The following is a 22,094-nucleotide window of genomic DNA, read 5'->3' on the forward strand; positions in this document are numbered from 1 at the left end:
TTGATGAACACTAAATGGCTGAGAAGCACCTAAAGAAATGTTCAATACCCTTAGTCATCAGGGAAATGCAAATCAAAACAACCCTGAGATTCCACCTTACACCAGTCAAAATGCCTAGGATAAAAAACTCAGTTGACAACTGATGCTGGAGAGGTTGTGGAGAAAGAGGAACATTATTTCATTATTGGTGGGATTGCAAGCTGGTACAACCACTCTGGAAATCAGCTTGTCGGTTCCTCTGGAAACTGGACATAGTTCTACAGGAGGACGCAGCTTTACCACTCCTGGGCATATACCCAAAAGATACTGCAACATGTAATAAGGCACATACTCCACCATGTTCATAGCAGCCTTATTTATAATAGCCAGAACCTGGAAACAGCCCAGATGTCCCTCAAGAGAGGAGTGGATACAGAAATTGTGGTACATCTATACAATGGAGTACTACTCAGCTATTAAAAACAATAAATTTATGAAATTCTTAGGTAAATGGATGGATCTGGAGAATATCATCCTGAGTGAGGTAACCCAATCACAAAAGAACAACCACAGTATGTACTCTCTGATAAGTGGTTATTAGCCCAGAAGTTTGGAATACAGGAAGAACAACCCACAAATCACAAGGAACTCAAGAAAAAGGAAGACCAAAAGGCAGACATTTCATTCCTTCTTAAAAGGGGGAACCAGATACCCACAGAAGATGTTGCATTGATTAACTATGGAGCAGAGACTGAAGGAAGGGCATGCCAGCATAAATATAGCTATCTCCTGAGAGACTCTGACAGTACCTGACTAATACAGATGTAGAGGCTCACAGCCATTCATTGAACTGAGTACAGGGTCCTCAGTGAAGGAGTTAGAGAAAGGACCTATGGCGCTGAGGGGTTTGTAGCCCCTTAGGACGAACAACAATATGAACTAACTAGTACTCTCAGAGCTCCCAGGGTCTCAACCACCAACCAAGGACTGCACATGGAGGGGTTTGAATGTTCTGGCAGCATGTGTATAGTAGAGGATTGCAAACTTGATCATTAATAGGAGGAGAGGACCTCGGCCCTGTGAAGGTTCTTTGTCCCAATGTAGGGGGATGCCAGGGCCAATAGGTGGGAGAGGGTGGGGTGGCAGGCATGGGGAAGGGGGAGGCAACAGGGGTTTGTTTTTGTTTGTTTCTTTGTTTTTTGGAGGGGAATTTGGGAAAGGAGAATTTTACATGTAAATAAAGAAAAAATCTAATAAAAAAAGAAAGAAAAAATTTTTCAGTAGTTTGAACTCTATAGCAGATGTTATAAAAGCAGTAGCATCATTATTCTAAGAGAAATAAAAGTTGAGACATTAAGGAAACATATAATTAATGAATGAATCAATATAATGAAATGAATTATAATAAATTAACAAATTAATACATTGAAATTTTTCTTTAATATAATATAAAAGCATAAAAGAATTAGAGACAGCTTTAAAACATCTCTCTCAACTCACAATTTTGATGACCTCCTTATAGGTCCCTTAAACCATGTCAATTGCTTGTGTTGTCACATTGGACACAGTATTCAGCAAAGCTCTGGAAAAAGTGTCAAACATTTTATCTGAATGCAGACCTGAAACATGTAGTCATAGGAAAGCTATGTTCACAAATAACAGAGAGTGTGAGGCTGTTGGTGGTGAAGTGTTTCCTGGGAGTGAAGAATTGCTGAGTTTTTTATCCAAGTACCCATGTGAAAACTCACTGCAATGGTGCATGTCTGTAAATATAAAGGGTGGTAGCAGATATGTTGAGGAGTTCTTGGCCAGCAAGTCTTGCTGAGACAGTAAGGTTTGGTGAAAGGTCAATCCTATCTTAAAAATATAACAATACAGAATGTAAACAAGACAGAAAAAGAACAAAAAATTACGTGAAAAAAGGAATCACATGCAAAAATAACAAATTGTTTTTAATGGTAATGGTGTCAATACACCAATTAAAAGGCAGAAATTGTCCATGTAGGGCACAATAAAATGCAATTATATGCTTGCTGTCTATAAGAAACCTGCCTTGTATACAATTCACATACAGACTAAAAGGAAACCAATGGAGGAAGATATATCATCCTAATTTAATCAGATGTTATGTTTTGAGTAGACTTCAGAGCAAGGAAGGTTGTCCATTATATAAAAATATGGTGAAAGTAACAGAGGAAAACACAAAGCCTGTCTGGCTTCTTCATGGGCACAACTACTCACACTCATGTACATACATGCACATAGATACATACAAATAAATCCCAATGTTGCTTCTAAAAAATTGTTAACAGAATTAGGTAAAATATGACATTGACAGGAGGAAGATTTTCAAACAAAAATATGATGCTTATTTCACAGGCTCCATAAAGAGTGTGTACAGTGTTACAAGAAGGCAGTTAACATTTTTGGGGGGACTTCATTGGAGATCTTCTTTGTTGTGCATTCATAGGTATATTTTTAATCTGATTTTAATTCTGATGTGCTAGGTTTAGATTTGTGACACATAAAGGAAATGATTAATGTTAGCTTTCACACACATTAGAGAAAATTAGAAACTTACCAGTATTTTACAGCTGGATGAAGAACACAATATTTTAAACTGTATTAAAATAATATGTGAATAAAAGCATCCAGAATTAATATAAAGTTGTACACTTGAGATTTCTGAGTTTGAGGCCAGCCTGGTCTACAGAGTGAGTTCCAGGACAACCAGAGCTACATAGAGAAACCCTGTCTCGAAAAAACAAAAACCAAAAAAAAAAAAAAAAAAAGTTGTACACTTGACCAGTTGCGTCTTCAGCATAAAAATAACCAGTTCCTGGCAGCTATCTTCTTTGCTTTTGTGTTTCTCTTAACATTGATTAGATTTGACCCCACAACTACAAACTGAGAGGCATTTTATTTACCCTGTAGATTCATCATTTCACATGTGGGAAAATAAGAATTGGCTCAAATTCTCTCCTTTTAAGATTTTCTCATAGAATAAAAAAATTTATGGAAATTGAGGAGCTAATAACTTCAGAACATTGCTTCTCTCATTCAGAAGTCCTTATGTTGATAAATGGGCTGTTCAAACTTCCCTAATTGACATTACTTTGGTCCCTTTTCAAGAAATTAGGAAAATTACTGACACTTGACAACAAAGTTCTTCACAAAATTAAACCTTTTCAAAAATAGTAATATTAAGCTGTTTTTAAAAGAAAAGTACAGATGCACATGTTCTGGATTTTTTTTTTAAGAAAATATCAATTGCTTGACTTTTACAAATAAAGATGCTGAGTTGAAAGCTTGATAGCTTTGAGAGGCAGAAAAATCACTAAGCTGACATTGCTCCTTAGTTGATGAAACCCCAAGAAGAGAAGTTTTCTTTTGTAACTCTGTCTCAAAAACCCTTCAAGTGAAATGTCCTTCCCTTCTACTTCCTGTTTGTCTCTCTATCTCTCCTTCTGATTTCCTCTTACTCTCTATGTTTTTTTCTATGTTTAGTCCCTGTAAACTGGTTGTTTGCTTGGCCTCTTGACCTATGGTTCACTATTCTAAAATTTTATTTACTATAAACAGAAACTTCTTAGATTAAAGATGTGTGTCAGGATTGATTCACAGACAACTAGAAATAGGCTTGATGTAAAATTTTCATTCTTCTCTATGGTATTTTACTTTATTCTAGTACCTGACACACACACATACACACAAGCTTTTTCTATTACTTCTTTAATACATGTATTGTGTTTATACTTTGCATTATCTTCTTACTTTTGCAATTGAACAAATGTTTATTAAGGATGTTCTTCTTGACACTGAAGGGTCAGTAAGAAATAAGCAAATGTCCTACTTTATGAAGACAAATTGGTATTTAGATCATCTTGTAACCAGAAAGTATAAAATCTAATACCATATTCTAATGCAAAAGGAAAACACATGGAAAATATTTTTTTAAGATTTTTAAATAACAACAGAAAGTTGGTGGAAAAATAATAAGTTGAGCAGAAAGCCTTAGAGCTAAGATCTAAATGAAATGAAAGTGGAAATATATCTAGGAATGTAGCCTAGAGTTAGTAAATGGGATTCCCAAAGAACCTGATGTCAGGTATCTGCAAACATGACTGTGTCCAGTATAATGTTAGTGTGTCCTACAGTGTTCTGGTGATGTGATCTGACATAACCATAGCCATTTGTATGTAGCCACCATGTTGTTCCTATTCAAGTTCATCCACTTTTCAAGAGCTATTACTCTAGCTGACACTGAAGAATGTTTCTAATAGGTCAAAAGCTATGTATAACACATGATCAGTTATCTCAATATTATGGACGTCTCCAACCCACCACCCTTCTTACCTCAGTTAGGACCAATCAGCATAAAAGTCAGGTGATAATACATGGTCTAGTAAGCCAAAATGTAGTACTACTTCCTTCCTTCCATCTGAACTTTTGAAACTGGTTTCTCCTACAAGAAGCCTGCCTTAAAAACAAACAGGTATAAGAGACCGTTTGGCTCTTGATTCCCTTTTTTTGTCCTGATTGATCAGCCTGAATCAAGTATTCAATAAATTTTTACTGTATCTGTGATCTATGTCAGAGTGGTGAGTGTACCACAAATCCTAGATCCCAACAGTGGGTATCTTGATTTTATAATCTGGAATGCAATTACTTAAAAAGTATTTATTATTTACATGAAATAATATGAGGTTAAATGGCCATCCTCTCTTTTTATTTATTTATTTAGCTATTTAGTTAGTTAGTTAGTTATTTTAATCAATGGGCTGCATCACGTATTTGAAGATGTATTTTCCCTATCACAAGATAAAATTGATGCTGAACAAGATGATCAAGCAGAGGAACAAAAACATATTAAGAGTTCCATCCAGAATCACTAGCCATGATAGGCTGTGATACACAAGAAACTAAACAAGCTTAAAAGACAAATACAATGAAATTTGAATATAAAAGAAATATCAAACATTTTATATTGATTACATTTTGAAATGATAAAATTTTAAAGTTTTGGGTTAAAAGTATTATTGCATTTGATTTTGTTTAGTTTTATTTGTTAGAATTCTACTAAAAGCTTTAAAATTACATATGGGTCTTTTATTATAACTCCTATCTAATAGTAGAAGAGTGAAAGAAAATGGCTGGAATTGAAAAAAAAAACATAAATATGGCCTTGAAAAAAATGTGTTTCTTCTCAGAGTCTGTGTCAATGAACTTTCATTTGAGATAAGTTAAACTTGCTTCTTTGGAGTGACAATAGAGTCTTTCAATGTCTTGCTTTGTCTCCTGCCAGCTCAAGTCAGTGTAATGATTGTAATTTGCAATCATAATTAACTCATTGCCTGTACTCAAAAACCTACTTTTCAGAATCATTTTTCCCCAAATTATATTTAGGATGCTTACCATATACTAAAAACTTATTGAAAACTATAAAAGTAGATTCAGTTGTTTCCCTTTCAAATACTGAGTTTCACAATCTCACATGAGGAAGTTAATTACACAAATGAGTTGTGATGCTCTGGATATGACTCTCACCTATTCATGTGTAAAATTCTAATTTCTGTCATGGTAGCAGAGCCATGAATACTACAGAGACCTGGGGAGGGAGATAATGGTAGTGAGAGGCACAAAGACTCTGGGTTCACTTAAGAATGAACAACTGTTATTTTCTTACTTCAGCTTGCATATTGTTTAGTTAGCTACCAGAGACAACACTTGAAGCGGAGCTTGATTAAACAGTATCTTAGACTTATTCATCTATGTTCTTTCCACATTTCCCTAAAAACAGTATCTTTTACCTTTTACCTTTTTACTTGAGTTATCCCTTTTGTATTTCCCTGGCCTTATGGCTTGATTTGTCCAGAGGACATTTCTACTAAGTTTATCTCATGCCTACAGTTTTCCACAGTCACAGAGTCACAGCTGGGTGGAGGCTTGTGCTTAAGAAAGGAACTGCAGCTGGGTGGTGGTGGTGGCACACGCCTTTAATTCCAGCACTTGGGAGGCAGAGGCAGGCGATATCTGAGTTCAAGGCCAACCTTGTCTGCAGAGTGAGTTCCAGGACAGCCAGGACTATATAGAGAAACCCTGTCTCAAAAAAAAAAAAAAAAAAAAAAAAAAAAAAAAAAAAAAAAAAAAGAAAAAAAAAGAAAAGAAAAGAAAAGAAAGAAATAAGAAAAAAGGAACTGCCAACCGACCATGTGATCCAATAAAAGAAAAGTCCAGTAGGTACTGAATCCTTAAGAATCTCATGAATAAGATTAATATCCTTATAAAAGATTACCCACCTCTTCCACCATAAGTTAGATCCCAAGGTGGTCCTGTTTTCATAGACTCCATAACTTTAGAAAACACATTTATGGGTTTACATAATACCTTATTTTATAGAAATATAAACTGAGAGACAGGTCAAGTGGATATGGTACTGTGAATTTCAGGCTTTGAAAAGGGCCAAAAAAGGTCTGAGACTGGGTCACATTGATGTGTTGGGGGAATGGAAAGGCATCAATGGATCCAGTTATGTGAGTAGGAAAAGAGGAAGGTAAGAAAACATGCTTTAGGCAATTCCTCTTCAGGCACAACAGCAACTACGAGATGTACCTTGTCCCATATACTCCATTTTCTGACTGTTAAATCTTCCTGTATTACTAAAGGCTTTTTAGCACCAGGAACAGCTAGATGAAATATATCACCCCTAATCTTTTATTCGCTTAGTCCCCCTGGGATGCTCCCAAGATAAGTAAGCTGCACCCTGTCCCTTATATTCACTTTCCCAATACTATTCCTGTGTTCTCAGAGGTCTGCAGGTAATAGGGACAATGAAATCTTTAAGGGCCCGCATGAGAATGCAATTAGTAAACATGAAATACGGTACCACCAGAGCCCAACTATCCTACTATAACAAGCTCTGAAAGTTCTAACACAGCTGAAACACAAGAAAATAACCTTAAATCCAATTTTAGGAAAATAATATGGACTTTTAAAGAGGAAATAAATAAATCCCTTAAAGAAATACAGGAAAATACAAGCAAACAGTATGAAACAAGTGAATGAAACTGTTCAAGACCTGAATGAAAATTAAAATAATAAAGACAACACAAACTGAGGGAATCCTTGAGAAAGAAAACCTAGGTAGGAGAACAGAAACTGCAATTGCAAGTACCATTACCAGAATACAAGAGATGGAAGAGAAAATCTTAAGAGTAGAAGATACAAGATAAGAAATTTATGTTAAGGAATCCTTCGAAAGCAGGAAAGGAAGAATTGAAGGAGCCAGAGGGGTCAAGTAGACCACAAGAAAACCTACAGAGTCAACTGCCTGGGCCTAGAGGGCCTCACAGAGACTGCACTGTCAACCAAAGAGCATGAATGGGATGTACAAAGGCCCTCTGCACATATGTAAGAGTTGTGCAGCTGTGTCTTCATGTAAGACTCCTAAAGCAGGAACAGGGGCTATCTCTGACTACATTACCTGTCTTTAGATCCATTTCCCCTAACTTGACTGTTTTGTCTAGTCTCAAAATAGTCTTACTGGAACTTGTTAGGCCAAGGCAAGTTGGTATCCATGGAAGGACTCATCTTTTCTGAGGAGAGGAGTGGTTGATGATGCAGGGAGGGGAAGTAAGGAGTATAGATCTGGATGAGAAAGTTGGAGGGAAGCTTTAATTGAGATGTAAATTAAACCATCCTTTGGACAAAAAGGGATCAATCCTAGAGTGTTTGACTAGAATTGAAAATATCAAAGTAAAATCTGTATGTTTAAGAATGTCTATCCAATAGGTACTAAAATTAAGTGTAAAAGATATATATTTTTAAATTAAGTGTAAAAGATATATATACATATATATACATATATATACGTGTATATATATATATATAAATATATACACACACATATGTATACATAAAGCATATACATACATATGCTTTAACACTACTATCTATTTCAAAGTTCTTGAAGTTCAAATAGGGAGAATTTTACAGTTTTGAGGAATCATCCTCGGATGATTTCGGAAAATCGAAATGTAACCTTTCCCCCACCCCCAGCCAAAAGCTGGCCAACTCAGAACTTGCTTTGCCACAAATGACTTGTCCACCTAGGGTGAGACAAATAAAGCTCCTTTGTTCTGCCACTTCAGCTATCTCTCTTGAAGTTCCTGTTAGGAGCCACCACCTACTGAGCTGCTGAACATTCCTGCCTGTTAATAGCCCAATGAAGATTCTGGCATTGAGAGAATTGCTTTCATTTTCTGAAATGTATTTATGTATCCAATGTTCTTAAGTTAAGCTAGACCTTGATCAGAATTTCGACTTGGTCTCATCATTCCTCTTGCAACCCAAGTTCCCCTTATTTTTTTCCAGGCTTCTGGCTCTCTTTCAGGAAACCTGGTTTGTGTGGCTGCAGGCATCATAAGTGGTGTCCATTGTGGGGGCTGAACATGAGGGGATCAATGGAGAGCAGCATTGTCTTATGCAGAGCTCTGCAGAAATCAGAAAAATGGTATACCAACCCACACCGTAAGCAACATATACTATTTACACTAGTGCTAGCCTTAATTTCATCTTTTGGAAGTGTTGCTGTAAGTGTAGGAAGATACTGGATAGGTTGGGACTGGAACTGACCTGGTGCTAATCTCGCCTAAGGTTTGAGAGTGACATGAGATCGGAGACCTATAAACAGGCAATTGTCCTCAGCATTGAAGAGCTGCTTCAGGCTAGAGGGATAAGGGTAGAAGAACAATTATTAGAGGATCTTTCAGAAAAGATAGATTCTTGTTGTCCATGGTTTCAAGAAGTAAGAACTTTAAATAAGAGAACCTGGGAAAAAATTGGAGAAGCTCTAAGAAATACCCAGACAGATAATAGATTCACCCTCTGCCTCTGGGCACTTGTAAAAGATATCATTAATGAAGAGAGCTCACAGGAGTCAGATAGTGCCCATGTAGAGCTTATAGAAGTTCAGGAAGAATGCCTACCAGAGAGGGCTCCCTCAGAAATGGGGCCTCTCAACCCTTAATTAAAAAGATATAAGGAATCTAATTATGAGCTAACTTTAGATAAGGAAGCTCACTCAGAAAAAGGAGTCGCTAGATATCATGGTGAGGAGTGGCCTCCTTATGCATCTTCTGCACAGGCCCATGGCTTCTACTGCAAGAGATCCTACCCAGATGGATATGCAACTAAGTAAATTAGAGATTGAAGTTAAGTTGCAGAAATTGAGTAATGAGCTACAAGAACTAAAAACACCATCACGTACAGAAAAAAACAGGTACTCTGAAGCATATCAATCACCGCTAGAAAGAGCCTTAAGTCAGGCTTGGGAAAGGGCAGGATACATTTGGGGTATTAGCTTTCCCTGTTGTTGAAATACTTGATCAACAAAATAATAGAGTCAGACAATATCAGACCTTAGAATTCAAGGTGATAAAAGAATTAAAAGAAGTGGTGGCACAGTAAGGCCCTACAGCCCCGTTTACACAGGCTTTATTGGATACTGTAATAGAGTCACATTTAACCCCTCAAAATTGGAAAACTCTATGTAGGGCTACTCTGTGAGGAGATTTCTTACTTTGGAGTTCTGAGTGGCATGAAGCCAGTAAGAAAAATGCCGCTTTGAATGCTCAGTCAGGAAACCCGGATTGGAATCTTGACATGCTTTTGGGAGAAGGTCAATATGAAGGCAATGTTAATGAGATTGGGTTTCTTCCTGGAGTGTATGCTCAGGTTGCAATGACAGCCCACTGTGCTGGACTCAGTAACCAATGAAAGGCGAGCCCAGTGGAAGTTTAGCCAAGCAAGGCCCAGATGAGCTTTTCTAGAATTTTGTGGATAGGCTACTAAAGGCAGCTAGCAGAATTCTTGGAGAGTCTCAGGCAGAGAGTCCTTTCATTACACAGTTGGCATATAAGAATGCTAACACAGCATTCTTATCAAGCTGCTATTTGGTCACACAAAGGACAGACAGATTTATCCGGATATATTAGTCTTTGTGCAGAAATCAGGCCTTCTCCAAAATCAGGGTATTTGTCCTCGATACAGGAGGGGTAAACACTGTGCCAGAGAATTCAAATCCAAGAAAGACTTTTAAGTTTGTCCCTTGTCAGGAGATGAGTTGAGGGGCCAGCCTCAGGCCCTGATTCACCAACAGCAAGCAGCTTATGGGGCCATGAGGCTGCTGCCCAGCCAAAGAAATCTGTTCTTGAACTTATCAGGGCAACACCAAGAAAAGCAGGATTGGACCTCTGTTCCACCACCCATGTAGTGGGAAACTCCAGAAATGAGAGTTCAAACTCTGCCTACCAGAGTCTTTGTACCTTTACCTACAGAAACTTGGGAACTTCTTATAGAAATAATCAGTTCGATTGTAAAGAGACTGTAGATTTATCCAGGTGTTATAGATAATGACTATGAGGGAGAAATTAAAATCATGGCTGCTTCCCCTTGTAGTGTTATAACTATACAAGCTAATCAAAGAATTGCTCAACTCATTTTAGTTTCTTTGTAATGGATACCTTCCTGATTTGTTAAAAATGAGAGGACAAAGTGGTTTTGGTTCCTCTGATGTGTACTGGGTTCAATCTATTACTAGTAAGAGACCTAAGCTTAAATTAATTGAAGGAAAAAGTTTCGAAGGATTAATGAATACTGGAGCTGAAGTAACGACTGTTAGAGGACAAGATTGGCCTTCAACTTGGCCTTTGTCTGATATGCTTACTCACCTCCAAGGGCTGGTTATGCCAATAACCCAAAATGAAACTCTAAACTATTAACCTGGAGAGATGAGGAGGGCAATTTAGGACAAATTCAGCCTTATGTTATGTCAAATTTGCCTATTACCCTTTGGGGAGAGATCTTTTGTCGCAAATGGATCTTATATTAGATAGTCCTAGGGAAGCAGTAAATAAACAGATGCTAGAACAAGGCATTAGAACATTGGAAGGTCCTAAGCCTCACTCTTACACTAGAGGTTTAGGGTATTTTCCATAATGGCCACTATACTGCCTACGTCCCATACTGATAAAATTCAATGGGTTAATATTCCAGTGTGGGTTGGTCAGTGGTCTTTATCTAAAGAAAAGATAGAAGCTGCTTCCTTGTTAATGAAGGAGAAATTAGAGGCAGGGCACCTAAGAGAATCTCAGTTTCCTTGGAATACGCCAATATTTGTTATCAAGAAAAAAATCTGGTAAATGGAGATTGTTACAAGATCTAAGAAAGGTTAATGAAACCATGGTACCTATGGAAGCTTTACAACTTGGACCTCCATCTCCAGTAGCTATTCCTAAAGGATATTATAAAATAGTGGTAGATTTGGACGATTGTTTCTTTACTATTCCTTTCCACCCTGAGGATTGTGAGAGATTTGCTTCAGTATTCCTTCTATTAATTTTAAGGAGCCTATGAAAAGATAGTAATGTACAGTTCTTCCTCAGGGCATAGCTAGCAGTCCTAATTTATGTCAAAATTTGTGGCACAAGCCATTGAGCCTGTGAGACAACAATGACCAATGATGTATATCACTCACTACACAAATGACATATTATTAACAGGAAAAAAAATCCTCAGGATGTGTTTTTATGCTATAGAGATTTATAACATGCCTTAGATGATAAAGGACTGCAAATAGCTCCAGAAAAGGTACAAACTCAGGATCCTTATAATTATTTGGGCTTTAGATTTAGAGATCAAGCCAGTTTTCCCCAGAAGACAAGAAGTCTTCCGGACAGTTTAAAACCTTAAGTGATTTTCAAAAATTATTAGGTGATATCAATTGGCTTTGCCCCTATTTAAAGCTTACTACAGGAGAATAGAAATCTTTATTTGATATTCTTAAAGGGAGTTCTTATCCTACCTTCCCTAGATCTTTAACTCCAGAAAGATTACTGGGCCTACAGCAAGTGGAAAGAGTTATTGAAAAACAATTTGTTACTTATATAGATTATTCTTTACCCTTACATTTGTTGATTTTTAATACGAATCACGTGCCTACAATATTGTTGTGGCAAAGAGCTTCTCTTATGTGGATACATTCAAGGATATCTCCTAAATGTAATAACCTACCATATTATGAGGCAGTGGCCCATATAATTGTACTTGGAAGGAAGCAGGTGCTGACTTATTTTGGCAAGGAGCCAGACATTATTATGCAGCCTTTTACTGTAGATCAAGATGCTTGGCTGAAACAGCATAGTACAGATTGGTTGCTTGCTCAAATAGGTTTTGAAGGAACTATAGATAATCATTATCCTCAAGATAGGTTGATAAAATTTTTAAATGGACGTAAGGTAATATTTCCTAGCATGACATCTTTATAGCCTTTGAGTAGTGCTCTTTTGATTTTTACTGATAGTTCTTCTAAAGGATGAGCTGGGTATTTTATGAATAATCAACTGGTAGTCATAGAAACTCCTGGCCTCTCAGCTCAGTTAGCAGAATTGACTATGGTATTAAATGTTTTTCATACTGTGAATAATATTTTAATCTTTTTTACTGATAGTTTATATGTGGCCCAACCTGTTCCTTTATTAGAAACATGATGTATATTTAATTTTAATACAGCGGCAGGATCTCTATTTTTGCAATTGTAAAATTTCATTCTTGCTTGAAAAAATCCTTTTTATATTAGTTATATACAAGCACATTCTGGTCTTCCTGGACCTTTAGCTACAGGCAATGATTGCATTGACAGAGTTCTTATATGAGAAGCCTTAGTTTCAGATTCTGTTGCATTGGTTAGACATGATCATGATAAATTTCATCTTTCTAGCCATACCTTAAGGCTCCGACATAAGATCATCAAAGAGCAAGCAAGGATGATTGTAAAACAATTCTCTAAATGTATTATATTATCCCCAGTTCCGCATTTAGGGGTGAATCCTCGAGGCCTTATGCATAATCATATTTGGCAAATGGATATAACTCATAATGCAGAATTTGGAAAGCTTAAAGATATACATGTCTGCATTGACACTTGTTCAAGATTCCTTTTTGCTTCTCTACATACAGGAGAAGCCTCTAGAAATGTAATTGATCATTGTCTCCAAGCCTTTAATGCTATGGGATTACTTAAAGTCATCAAGACAGATAATGGACCAGCCTATACTGGCAAAAATTTTATATCATTTTGTAAAGAATTTGGTATTGAAGATAAAACTGGAATTCCTTATAACCCAATGGGGCAAGGAATTGTTGAACATGCACACCACACTCTGAAAAATTAGCTTGTAAAAACAAAAGGGGGAAAGCCAGGTGGTGGTAGCACAAGCCTTTAATCCCAGCACTTGGGAGGCAGAGGCAGGAGGATTTCTGAGTTCGAGGCCAGCCTGGTCTACAGAGTGAGTTCCAGGACAGCCGAGGCTACACAGAGAAACCCTGTCTTGAAAAACCAAAAACCAAACAAAAACCAAACAAAGAAAAAAAAAGAGGAGCACATCTTGCTTTTGTATTATTCATTTTAATTTTTTTTGCAGATTGATGGTATAGTTCAGTCTGCCTTAGACAGCCACAGGCATCCACACACTTCCAGTTTTTATGCCATGTTGAAATGGTGAGATCCACTTACTAACGTGGTATGGTCCAGATCCCGTTTTAATTTGGGGAAGAGGCTCCATGTGTATCTTTTCACAGAAAGAAGACGGAGCTTGATGGCTGCCTGAAATATTAGTTGGTCAGGTGGATGCAGGTCTAGAGCCTTTTCAGTAAATATGCTGCCAACTAAAATTATGGCTGAATTTTTTTTTCCTTTTTAGCCAGCAAAATAGCCTCCAGTACTTTCCTGGCAGTCAACAATTCCTTTGTTACTTTCAGAGCACCTCCACCCGCTCCTCCAATACCTGGAGGCCAAACCTTGCATCTGAGCATTGCTAATTTGCAACTGAATTTAGTGCCTGGAACATCTGCAAAGATAATGTTAGGCTTGCCACTTTTAAACTTTTGAGTTTTTTATCTCAAGCAGATTTGCTACAGACATACAGGTTCTACTCCATGCTAGACTTCAGAGAGGTTCTATGTGGCAGTTATTTATCATGATAAAGAAAAGGCGTTATATGCATGTCGTGGCTTTGGTATGTATGGGAAAAAGGTGGGCTGTGAGGGCCTGCAGTCTAAGACAACTACTGGATCTATGGCTTTTACCAACCTAAGACAGAGTCATGTGCCAAGAGGCTGTGTTTATTAATAATAGACACCAAAAGGCCTGGTTTGTGCAAATACTCACAAACTAGCTGCATGTGATATCCAAGAATGGTAAGGGAAAAACCAGTAGATCTACACCTAAGGCAGTTGGGACCACCAGGTTACCATCATTCCCAGGCAGGACTATGATGCATAAATATATCTTATGTGCCAGTTCAGCTAATTTTTAATAAACAAGGAGGAACTGTAACCTCCCCCCCCTGCCAAAAACCAGCCAACTCAGAAGATGCTTTGCCACAAGTGGCTAGTCCACCTAAGGACAAACAAAGTTCCTTTGTTCTGCCACTTCAGCTATCTCTCTCGAAGTTCCTGCTAGAAGCCATCACCTACTAGCTGCTGAGCATTCCTGCCTGTCGAGTTTCTGCTAGCAACAAGTGCTAATAGCCTGATGAAGATTCTGGCATTGAGAGATTTGCTTTCATTTTTTGAAATGTATTTATATATCCATTGTTCCTAAGTAAAGCTAGACCTTGATCAGAATTTCAGCTTGGTTTCATCATTCCTCTTGCATGCAGCCTGATTGCCCCTTATTTATTTTCTAGGCTCCTGCCAATCTTTCAGGAAACCTAGTTTGTGTGGCGGCAGGCAGCTACACCAAAATAGTTGTATTTCTGTTCATGTTTGCCATGGAAAATACCCTTGCTGGCAAGCTATCCCAAAACACAATAGATTCCCTATATTTGAAAAGCCTATTTAGAGAGCCACACACAAGATAGGACCCATCCATCATGTTCAGGTCCATCTGGTCCATCAGTGTAGATGTTGTTGAAGCAATGGCCGTGAGGTTGCTGAGACTTGTCAGAATTGGAGTCTGGGCAGCCTCATGTCTGGAGCCCAGTTTGTGGGACAAATTAATACCAGTGTGCATTGCAAACTAAGTTATGGGCTTTTGGCTTCCATTCTTGGTGATAAGACAACCAAAAAGCTGTATGAGTACAGCTGAGTGATAATAGTAGACAGGAACCTATGCACTGGGAATAAACAAACTCTCAAGGGAAATTTCAGAGCAACTAGGCATGAAGCACTTTCCAGAAGCAGAGATACAGTACTCAAGAAGCACCACAGGTAACAGAAGTTCACTTGACATAGAACTTAATGGCAGCTGTAGTTTAGAGAAATTTTATGATGGTTCCCAAAGGGAAGATGGCAACAGCTACTGCCTGCAGTCCTGGGTGCATGCCAGTCACCTCCTGTACTACTCAGACACCCTAGAGCACCTGTTGAGCACAGGACAAGGTGTGTGGTCTTGGAGCTTCCATTTACAGTGATTTTGTTTTCCTGGTGGCAAAGTACAACCAGGGTTTCATCTGAAAACCGTGTGTGGACCACTACAATGAAATTGAGTGGCTCACTCTCCCAGAGTACCTACCTGCTACCATATGATGTGCCTGTGCCAGAGATAGAGAGCAGGATCCAGAAAAAAGGAGATCCACATGAAATGAAGGTCACCTCTGCCTATCTCCAGGACATCAAAAATGCCTGCAAGAAAATCTTCTTCCCAAAAATGAGTGAGATGTGTGAGATTATGGTGTACAGTTCCTGGGAAGCTAAGGAGTCAATCAAGGTTTGGTAGAGGACACTGAATACCTTAATTACAACAAAGGGCCTTGGCTTAAACAGGACAATTGAACCTTTCACAACCCGAGGATGCTGGCTCAGGATAAGAGAGAAGTGCTGATTTATTTGACCATCCTGGTCTACCTCCCGCTATTGGAGCTCATCTGGGTAGGCAGATCTACAACAGCTTCAGAGCGCTGCCAGGCCACAAGTACACTCCTGTACAATGCTGAAGTGGGTGACAAGTAGATCTGGTTGAAGTGAGTGGTCCCCTCTGCCTAGCTGTGTCACAGCCATGAAGATGTCTGCTTTACCCAACTCCATGAACTCCATAGCTTTACAAGACAACAGGAAAAAAGAAATGATCAAGAAATTGCCAGAAAAATAAGTGATCAAGCAAAAAGTCTGCCCCGAACCTAGTCAGAGTTGAAAGAATCAACTTCCATTGAAAAAGTATTGTTTTGGAATTATCAGGGGAAAAAAAAAAAAAACAAAGTTGGTCTGCTGAAAGCCCAGGTCCCACTGGAAGCCCCGGGTCCCAGAACTGTTTCCTTGAGCCCTCCCAACTTGAAGAAATAAAGCCCGCTCTGTAGGCCCTCAAAAAAATTAACCTATTTAAGCATATTTTCTGTAATCTAAATCCACGTTTGTTCCAATATTATATGACCCCTGTGATCTATCAACAAATTTCAAACTCTTACCAAAGGATGCTCAGTGAATGTTTCATTAGTGTCAGCATAGAACTTTTAAAAAGTATATTCTGGATATGCCTAGCCCTCCAGGGAAGTAAGTAGGAAAAAAGCAAGACTGGGGTTATAAGCAAGACAAGAGTTTAGAGTATATTTTCTATAATTGGCTGAAAGAACAACTGTGGTTAAGAGAAATGAATAAAAGACAAAAACTTCAAAAGGATTTTATATTCATTAAAGGAGTCTGGGCTAATATTTAAAAATAAAAAAGGAGCCTGTTGGATAAATGGGAAATCCAATATTCTATTATAAAAATATGAAGTTCATGAAGTGATATGATTAATTTAAGCCAGTAAATTACATGGTTTAGATGATAAAACATGGTTTAAAATAAAGAAAATTTGAACCAGATAAGTGAAACCAGGTATGCTTGGGTTACAAAGGAAGAGACAAGGAGGGAAACTTGGATAAAGGGCCTCAGGAAGAGCTGGAAGAGTAACTCTGGGAAGTAGCAAAAGCACTTTCCTCTGGAACCTTTTCACTGCTTCACAACTGAACTATAGTGGGAAGCAGATGGCCTCTGCATGGCTACAATAATCAGTGACACCTTGGATTACTAGCTTTTCCTGTTGCTGTGACAAAATTTCTGACAGAAAGAGATTAATGGGAGGAAGATTTTATCTTCTTCCCATAGCTTCAGAAGTACCAGTCTACAGTCTTTCTGTTGTATACTAACTCTAAGCCTGTGTGAAGGAAGTTGGAGTATGGGACAAACGTGGCACCCTATGATAGATAGGAAGGCATAACACCACAGGAATTATTTCCCTAGACTAGGAAATAGTCTCTTCAAATAAATACCACCAGCTGGTTGCTGAGGGTGCAACTGAACATGCCAGGAGGGGCAGTCATATATAAACTTAATACCCTGTGTTATTTGAACATATCAAGTAGTCCGAACAAAGGATAAAGAGACATTTCAGAGAGAGAAAATCCCTTCAGATAAATGAAAGAATGTCTAAGGGACTTTTATTCTGTTACTGTACACATTTCCCTAGGGATCCATCAACAATCATTTATCAGATACTGAGTATCACACTCACTTCCTCCTGTGGAGATCCTAAGCCAGCCTTGGAGGAGAACATACACACTGGATATGGCACTAAGAAAATAATTCTACTACTGCTGAATGATTCAGAACTGAACCTGGGACATACCACCAAACCTTAGCACTACCAACAACATGTTAGAGACAGGAAGGCAACATCTCACCTAAGAGCCCAGCATGTAAACCTTAACAGTGGCCAAACTGAGAAGGAAGACCCAATCCTCTATGTTCATACTTCTGGAAATATCCCTAAGTTTATCCTTGCTTTGAGGCTTCTTCAGTTCTGCTTCTGGCTGACTATTATTGCTAAATGGGGTGTGTCAACCTAGGATGTGGTTTTGTGCTTAAAATCTCACACTGAGAAAGACTTGTGTCCTGAACACTCATGGCACTTGGTGGTCAATTAATAAAGACTGTCTATTGACTTGAACCCATGCCTGATTGATCTTCTCTGGTGGATACCTCTTAACAAATTTGGAGTTTCCAGATTTGATCTCAGAGGTACTTATTTCATCATGTGTTCAATGAAAAAATGACCCACTGTGTTAAATAACTTTGCAATTTATAATTGACATTCACACTGCAAATTGGTCTATCAAAGATTAGCCTTTTTTTTTTTTAAAACAAATCATCTCCCAAACTAGGTTCATGTACGAAATCTTACTCTTCAAGGACCAGGAGTTCATCTGTACCAGAATTTCTGACATGTATAGTAAATTATAGGAGATTAAGCTTTGGGAACTTTCTGGACATACCAAAATCACAGCTGAAGGCAGTGTTGTTTGTATGTGTTTCATTGTCTTCTTCACAGGAACCCTTCATCCTGTTACTGTTCAGTTTTCACACTGCACAAGGCAATCCTTAACTAGAACTCACTGATATGCCTGCCTCCTAGACCAATGTCTACATCTCAACAATTCATTCATTTTATTAACAGATTGGATAACTATGGGAGATGTCTCCATTAATCTCTCTCTCTCTCACTCTCCCTTCCTTATTACCTTCTTCCCATCTTTCCTGCCTCCTCTCGCTTCTCTTCTATCTTATTCTTTCACTTTCTTCTTTGTTCTTTCATTCTTTATTTCTTTCTCATTCAGGAAAGCTTGAAGGGCTGGTTAAACAAATACAAAGAATAACATCAGAATCTCTGACATCCCAACATTTCATTCCTCTTGTACTAGAAACTATGTATTCCTCTGAAATCAGTATTTAAAATGCATATTTTTTTATAGAAACAATCATATTATTATTTTTTTCTATATTAAATTTTCACAGTGAACAGTGAGTTGGCTCATTGGGTGAATGGTAATTTCTCTGCAAGCCTAATAAATTGAGTTTGAGCCCAGAACCATGTAAAGGTAGAAGCACAGAGCAGACTGCACAAAGCTGTTCTTTACCCTCAATACATACACTGTTGTGTGTGTATGTGCACAGGCACATTAAACAGAATTAAAATATTCTAAGAACAGTAGCTGTCTAATATTGAGACATTTGTTTTAGCTGATGAAAAGAAGAATGCTGTCTACCTCCTGAGGCTTCTGAAGCAATAGTGGTATAACATCTGCATATTAAAGCAAGATAAGTAATATATATGTTTTGGGGGCAATCATTCATCAGTCAAACAGAATGAATGGTTGATTTTTGGAATTTGGTTTCTTCATCACTGATTGAAAGAAGTATTCCAGGCTCAGGGACCACACTCATCTCTGTATTACTCTAATTTCAATATATTGTTGCCAAAGGGATACCTGGGATGGAGAAAATTCCCAAAGGTTTACTGGGGCAGCCAAAGCTGAGACTCCTAGCAGTTAAGATATGAAGACTAAAGTGTCCACCTTTTGTAGCTAAGCAGGGCTTCAGTGGAGAGAAGAAGACATCAACCTACCCACAAAACATTCAACCTAAATGTTTTCCTGCCTACAAGATGTGCAGGGATAAAGATCGAATACAGAGATTCAGGGAATGTGCAACCAATGCTGGACTCAACTTGAGGCCCATGCCTCAACCCCTCATACTATTAATGATATTTTGCTATGCTTGCTGACAGGAGCCTAGCATAAATGTTTTCTGAGAGGCTTCATCTAGTAGTAGATGGAAATAGATAAAGAGACCCACAGACAAACATCAGGTGGAGCTCAGGGAGTCTTGTGGAAAATAGGAGATTGGATTGAGTGAGCCAGAAAAGTCAAGAATACCATCAGAAGACCTACAGAATCAACTAACCTGGGTGCATAGCGGTCTCTCTCCCAGAGACCGAACCACCAACCAAAGAATATGCAGGGGCTAGACATAGACCATCTACATATTTGTAGCAGATGTACAGCTTGGTCTTCATGTGGGTCCTATAACAATTGGGGCACAGGCTTACTCTAACTCTGTTACTTGCCATTGGATCCCTTTACCTTAGCTGGACTGCTTGGTGGGAACTGAGTAAGAAAGGATACACTTAGTCCTTCTGTTACTTGTTCTCCCTGGTAGGGTGGTACTTAGGGTGGGCTTCCCCTTCTGTGATGAAGAGGGATGTGGATAATGGGGGAGGAAATTGTGAGAGTGAGCTTGGGAAGAGAAGAGTGGGGATCTGCAATCAGTATGTAAAGTAATTAAATTAATTAATGAAGAAAGATAGAAAGGAAGAAAGGAAGAAAGAAAAAAAGAAAGAAGGAATGAGAGGAAGAAAGAAAGAGAGAAAGAAAGAAAGAAAGAGAAAGAAAGGAAGGAAGGAAGGAAGGAAGGGAGGAAGGAAGGAAGGAAGGAAGGAAGGAAGGAAGAATCCAGACCATGAGCCACAAACCCTTACCCAACGGGCCAGTTCTGGCCAGTAACCATTTTTATAAAGTTGTAGTGGCATACAGACATTTTTATTTGTTTATCATAGCTGTTTTTTTTTTTTCTGTAATGGGAGAATTGAACAGATCCGAGTAGTTATAATGGAGACTATATAGCCTGTAGTACTTAAAATATTTACTCTCTAGCCCAATACAGAAGAGGAGGAAGGAGAAAATATTATTTTTCTGGTCAATGAGATTTCTGCCAGCATTGGCATGCTACAGTGCATATCCTAAACAGCAAGAGGCTCAATCATAGCTAGTATATAGGTGTTAGCAGGTGAGTAACCTGTTTAGAATCCTTCTCCTCCCACAACTGAAATATTCCATGCACTCTTAGACAGTTGTTTTGAGACCTACATCATTCTGACAAATGAGCCAAACACCAAATTGCTGTAAGAAGTTCCAAGGGAACCATTTGCAAACAAGGCTGGCTTTCTTGCCAGTGCCTCATGAAAATGTATGATGTGATTCACTCTCAGGTAGGTATGCACTGTTCTGGCTCCTGATTTCAGCTTCAGAAACCAAAATATTCCTTACTTCAGCTGGCTTTGGGGGTAGGGGGAGTGTGCCTTGCCAATCAGATGAACAAACCCTGACATTCTGTTTATTTTACTTTCTGGAAAGGGTCTCCAAATTTTCTAAGCTAGTGTCTAAATGTCTCTATCTGTCTACACACACATACACACACACACCTGCACACGCACGGAAACACACACACACACACACACACACACACACACACACACACACACAAAAACATTCATGTAAAGAATGTAAGAATGTATATCTTCTTTCATGAATGCTGCCTGCATGCCCGTGGAGAACAATTAGTTCAGCTTCCCTTACAGAGTGCTTGGAGCAGCTCAATATTCAGCAATCAGGAGGCTCCTTCCATTTGGCAGTCCAGTCTTTATTACCTCCTTACTGCTGCCTAGGATTTGCTGCAACATCAAAAGGATTTTCCTGGATAATTTCTCCCCTCAATATTTAATCCAAGACATGTAGAAGTGAGCCACCACTGTAGTTTTGACAGAAGAGAACTCATTTAGGAAAAATGTCAAGAACATAAAAAGTCAATCACTAAGTGATTACAGACTTGGACATTTACAGTCTCAAAGAAATCCTACATTACACAAGAGAACATTTTTCTCAACAAGTGTATGCATTTCTGAAAAGGTATACACATTCTGACAGTGACATTACATAATTATTGGTTCTTAGCAATGAATAATTTCACATTAATGCAAATAAAATAACAATAATAAAGAAGATAGACCATACTGTAATTTTCTAATGGTTTAAACAGAATGTGGTACTGTTTGGTATTTGGAGATGCTCATGAGTTCCTTATGAAAGAAAACTTCCTGCTTTCATTCTCTTGATTGTTAGAGACATTGCACAATAGAAACACTAATAAATTGGAACTAAAAATCTAAAATGTCCTTCACAGATTCAGGTTTCAAATGCATGGGGCTCTAACTTTTGGCACTATCTTAATGGCTGTGGAGTAGCAGATGTATGTGAACCATTGAAGATCATAGCTGTTCCTGGTACTGGCTGTAGATTCTGCTTCCTGTTTCCCTAAGGTTGAGTAGCTCCTGGGCTATCATAACTCTATATCAGGCCTATTCTCTCCACAATGGCTTCCTTGCCATGATGGATGTAAATATCTCTGAAACCATGAGCCAAAATAAATTCTACTACTGTGACAGTGGTTTTTTTTTTTTTTTT

General features: G+C 38.3%; 1 pseudogene; it reads left to right on the forward strand.

Moving 5' to 3' along the window:
- Nucleotides 1-14,957: 14,957 nt before the first annotated feature.
- LOC116095356 lies at nucleotides 14,958-16,005 on the forward strand (annotated as a pseudogene).
- Nucleotides 16,006-22,094: the final 6,089 nt, after the last annotated feature.

Source organism: Mastomys coucha, unplaced genomic scaffold (assembly GCF_008632895.1).
Source record: "Mastomys coucha isolate ucsf_1 unplaced genomic scaffold, UCSF_Mcou_1 pScaffold18, whole genome shotgun sequence".
In the NCBI taxonomy this organism is placed as follows: domain Eukaryota; kingdom Metazoa; phylum Chordata; class Mammalia; order Rodentia; family Muridae; genus Mastomys; species Mastomys coucha.